The following is a 6,000-nucleotide window of genomic DNA, read 5'->3' as shown; positions in this document are numbered from 1 at the left end:
AATTTGTGTTTGAGGGTGTTAATAGTATTATTATCTATCTTTTTTTTATATACTTCTTACGTCCGCCTCTAAACGTCACATTTATCTTTTGTGTCGTTATACTTAACATTAAAAATATTTTTATATTCGTATTATTTGTTTTACAAATGTCCTTCTATTAATATTATAAAGTATTTTTTGTGATTTTTTTTTTTTTAATTTGTATTACGTTTTTATATAATAATTAATATTCAAATATCAACACGACAATAAATGAGACCTTCTAGCTGAATGGATGTAAGTATATAAAAGAGGCTGTTGATCTTGTTGTTTTAATTTTTTATTTTTTTTATCATGTTTTGTATTCTTAATGATTTTAAAATTGATTTAATATTTTTAATTTTCATTTAAATTCGTAATTAATGGTAATTACATTAATAATTAATAAAATTATAAATAGATCATTATATTTGTATAATTTATTAATTTCTTTTAATAATTTTAAAATTAATTTAATATATTTTTTAATTCTCATTTAAATTCGTAATTGATTGGATTATATTCCAAATTAATGAAATTAAAAATAATCAATAAATAGTGATTACATTAGCAATTAGATAAAATTAAAAGTGAGTCATTAAATTTCCTAATTTAAATTTCTTATAAATTTCTATATACATTCTATCATAAATTTTCATCTTCTATATACTCTACAAGAAAACAGTAATTTAATGAAGGATTTTTGCGAGAAATTATATTTCCCTCGAAAATATCGACAATTTAGCGAAGGAATGAAATTAATTTGATTGTTTATTTTTGCAGTGAAGTAATTTTGCAAGGAAACTCAAAGAGCTTAAAATCCCTTGCTAGTAGCAAGAGATTTTACCAGGAATTTAAATTATCTGGAAAAGGACAAATTATTATTATTATTATTATTATTATTATTATTATTATTATTATTATTTATTTATTTATTTATTTTAGACAAAATTAAAATAAATTATAATCCTAGTCCAATATCCTAATCCCAAACCCAATTGCAGCGATTCAACACTCACTCCAAAGCGATTCCTCGCACATTACCGGTGTCACTTTCCTGTAGCTCCAGCCGCTCTCATCGCCTCCTTAAGTGCAATTGTCCCTAACTCCAGCCGGCGGCGTCTTCCACCAGCCATGTTGTGGCTTCCACTGTCTTCGCCCTCCAACCTTGACAAAAATCTCAATTATGTCACTGGTGTCTCCCTCCATTTTAGGTCCATGGGAATCTCTCTCATTTTCCCCCATGTTTGTGTCTTTTTCCCCCTTCCCTTGGTAGTGCCATCGGTCTCTATTTTTTGTTCCCTTAGTTACTCTCTTTCGCTCTTTTAAATTTTATGACGCACACTACTTTCCCGAAGATTGGTAAAACCAAGTCTGATATTCTAAAGTCAAATATTAAGATGACAAGCTTTGCAGGTCAACACACATAACCACTTGGCTTGTTAATTGCATAAATTGATGTCAGACAAAAAAAAAAAATGTCATATATATTCTTTGTCGTCAATGCACCCACTACTTATTTTGTTCTGCCTTTGAGGAATTGGATCCACTCCACCGGTTGCGTCCCATCTGCTATCCACCAACAATTAATATTTTAAGACAGACAAAGTTGAAATGGTGGAAGCAGACTCAATACTTTTCGGACACAACACTGAACCCTACGAGTCAATGTTTTACTTAAAAAATATAGAACCGTTTACAACCAATGCTTCTATGGAAACCAAGCCTTGGGACCTTAGGCAATTTAAATCTTAGAGATTTCGGAGGATATGTAAGGCCTAAGCTTAACAATTAAAATTTGATACGCCAGTAGCAATTTAGAACTTGTATCAATGAATGGAAAATACCTTCATATCTCTATCTCGGGCCGACGGTCTGATTACTACATATCAACCTAGGGCCATATATGAGCAATGACCCGACGATAACTCTTCTCCTATCATAAAAAACTACTTGGCGGAAGAAGCTTAGGATTCTTTGGATGAAGTAAACATAGGAACGATGCCGAACAATGGTTGATTAAGGCAAACAACCTTCTGACACTAGATCAAAAACAACAACTCACCGCATTAGTATGAAAGTATTTTGACTGCCTAACATGGTCTTATAAAAAAATGCCAAGATTTGCTAGGGAGTTGGTTGAACACAAGCTCCCAATCAAGGACGACTTTGGCCCCCACAAGCAACCAGTAAGGTGTTTTGATCCAGCCCTGATGCCCAAGCTCAAGGTTTAGATTGAGAAGCTTCAGGAGACAGGCTTTATTAGAACTTGTATATATTTCAATTGGTTGTCAAATATTATACCCGTAATAAAGAAGAATGACCAGCTCAGGATTTACATAGATTTCAGGAACCTGAACTTGACTATTCCAAAAGATGAATATGTAATGCCCATTGTCGACATGTTAATTGATGCAACTATACATAAGTTTTTATCTATAATGGATGGTTATTATGATTAGATCTTTATAGCTAAGGAAAGACGTATCCTAAAATGCATTTAAATATCCAAATGCTTAACACCTGTGCGAATGGATTGTCATGTCATTTGGCCTCAAGAGCGCTAGTGTTACATATCAACGCGCCATGAACACGATGTTTCATGATCTCATCGGACATTAAATTGAAGTTTACATTAATGAAATCATAGTAAAATTGTTTACGTTTTATTCTCATTTTCCGACCTAGAACAATCTTTTTTAAGTGTAGACAAAAAGAAATTGTGTTAATTTCATAAACACAAAATTTTTTACAAATTATATTTAATTTAAATATAATGCGGGTCATATTTTTTATTTGGATCATTTCATTCTCATTTTGGATCGATTTATTTTTCAACTCGGATTTGAATGGCTTATTTGATCCGAAATAATTTGGTCTCCGGTTTGGCTTTGTCGTATTTTAGAGGATTTTGGTCTCCATGTGGACAAATTTGATCATCGACTTTAGATTTGAATACTATTTTTGATGGATTTGAGGTCTTTTTTTTTTTTTTTTATGACGTAATGGATTTGAGGTCTTGATTCTTAATAAGGTGGATTTGGTGATTCGTAACACTTTTTTACAGAGTATCCCTTTGGCTATTGGATTAAAAAGGGTCGGATTGATGCTTTTGATGAAAAACACGGCGAATGTCTTGAAGCTTTAAAATGAACTTTTGAGGTTTTTCCTTGACTTTGACGGATTTTTCAACGGCTTTTGGAGCTTTGATATTTCCTCCGGCTTAGACATAAGAGGAAGACCATTAACTTCATCGATTCCTTGACCAATATTGGATTTTTTGTCCAAATCGGTGACTTTTCGACGAAAAACGCTTCAAATGACACGAAGAACATGAAGAATAATGTAGAAAGTCTAGAGAGACTTACCCTTGCGTAAGTCTTCAAATGAACTCCGATGTGTAAAATGAATTGGCCAAGACCCTACTTATAGGGGATGGGTAGTCTCGACTTTCTTTTTAGATAATACCACGTGGCGCGTTCTGATTAACCGACGAGAAGATTTTGTAATTCTTCATTTTTTCATCAGATGTTGTTTTCCTTTATTGGAGAATTTGATTGTGTTCCTTCCTTTCTTGTCAAGAATCTATATCATTTTATTTCTCGGAAATATTAATTATAATACTTCTTTTATTGACAATATTTATTTTATTTACTGCTAAACTTATTATGACTCTATATATGCATATAATATTTGTACGATATCTTTCATTTTAATCAGATTTTGCATTAATTGTTGATATATATTATACAAAAATTAACATATATGCATAATTATATACAATATATTTATTTTATTAAAATTTTATTTTCTTCCAAAATATATGATATTTAATTGAATTTATATATTTATTTTTTAATGTCTATAAAATGTCACTATTTTAATGGATGAATAAGTCTCGAAATATTCCAAATTTATTTTTGAAATATCCTATTATATTGACATCATCCTTTTTGCTCTTTTTTTTGCCATTTTTTTTTGTGATGTCTCTTTTTGCCAAAATTATTTTGCCTTTTTTTGTATGGTCTTTTTTTTGCTATAAGTTTTTTTTGCATTTTTTTTTTCATTTAAACATTTTTGCAATTTGTGTTTTTATGTATGTATGGCGTTTTTGCCATATATATTTTTTTGCATTTTTTTGGCAATTTTTGCCATAATTTTTTGTAATTCCTTTCTTTTCTCGTGCATATATATATATATATAGATAAAAATATCAGATATTCTTTTCTTCTTTTCTTTATATATATATACACAAATTAATATATATTTTTTTACTTTACTTCTTTCTTTCTTTTATTTTTATTTTTATTTCCTCTTCTTTTTCCTTTCTTTATTTTCTTCTTTCCTTACACATATATCATTTCATATGGCTTAATTTTATGAATATTATATAAATTCCACGCTACGGGAGAATTTTGTCATTTTTAAAATTCCATAACTTGATTTCTCTCATTTTAGTATAGGTTTCTTTCTCTTTTTTTTTTTTTTTTTTTTTATTCTACTTCCCATTTTCTGAACTTTTTTTTTTTTTTATAATGTTCAAACAGGGATTTTTAACAATATTCTAGCATTTGATTATAATCTTTTTGTTAAGTGTTTTTAATTCTTCAAACTTTTAACAGAAACTGTCTATGGTAGTCAATCATTTTGAAAGAATGATCCTTCCGGTAGAAATTTATTTTGTATTTTTTGCCAGATTTATCTTTGCTTGTTTTCTTTGATACTTAAGCCCCATGAGTTGTGAGTCATGAGACTTTGCGCATGAGTTCTGAATCTCTATGTTTGTTTCGAAACATCCAAATGTGTGACGTTGGTTGTAACATTGTCATCTTCTAAGAAGATTTTTTCTTCGTGGACTAACTCCATAATTTTTTCTTTGAAGATGAAGCAATCATTGATGGGATGACCTAATAGGCAATCATACTTGCAATATTTTAGATCATCAATTCTTATAGCTTCCTCCGGTCTTTTTGGTTTTGGAAGTTCGATGAGATTGACTTCGAGTAAACCATCGAAAATGCTTGAAACATCAAAATCCAAGAAAGGATATATCTTTGACTATTTTTCTTCTAGTGTTGATTTTAGTGGCTGTTCTTTTTGAGTCATTTGTTTTTCCGCCATTGTCTTCTTATCTTTATTTTGAACTTTGGTTGAAGCTTTGTGTATCGTCATTTATTCTTTGCTAGGAGAGTTGAAGGTATAATTGTCCCCAATGTTTAAAGTGTCGTATTTCTCATCGCCTAAGAAATCTTGTGTAGGCAGTTCATATATTCCACTATACATCATGCTCAATTCCATATCATGAGCGCGAGTGGTGAGTTTTTCAAAAGTATTGGATTAGATCCCTTATAGAATGTATTTCAAGCCCCAATGCGTTCCTTGTATACATATTTCTATGGCAGAAGCCTCAGAAAGACGGTCTTTGCAGTTGAGACTTAAACTTCTCCACCGGTTGATGTAGTCAATTACTGGCTCATCTTTTCATTGACAGTTGTTGGTGAGTTCGATCACGTTGACAGATCTCTTCGTGTTGTATAATTGATTCAAGAACTCGTACTCTAGTTGCTCCCAACTATCGATGAAATCAGCCTCTAAGTTAATGTACTAGTCGAAGGCATTTTCCTTTAGTGACCACACAAATTATTTCACTAGAAGATTCTCATATGTTCCAGCATTGTTGCATATCTGGACAAAGTGCGTTATATATTTCTTTGGGTTGCCTTTGCCATCAAATTATTGAAGCTTTGGTGGTTGATAACCCAATGGCATTTTGAGAGTGTTGATCCTTGTAGTGTAAGGCTTTCTGTAAATGTGCGTCGGCCTTGAACTTTCTTCAACTTCCCTTTTGAGAGCTCATTTGATATACTCGTCAAGTTGGGATTATGGATGAAGGAGTTAGATGATTCTTGGAGTGCGATTGGCTCTACCATCTAACACGGCTCTGGATCACCCAAACCGGACCTTAGACGGACCAATTGCAAC

This window comes from Andrographis paniculata, unplaced genomic scaffold (assembly GCF_009805555.1).
Source record: "Andrographis paniculata isolate CXL003 unplaced genomic scaffold, ASM980555v1 Contig46END, whole genome shotgun sequence".
Lineage (NCBI taxonomy): Eukaryota > Viridiplantae > Streptophyta > Magnoliopsida > Lamiales > Acanthaceae > Andrographis > Andrographis paniculata.
Note: the sequence above shows the minus strand (reverse complement) of the source record.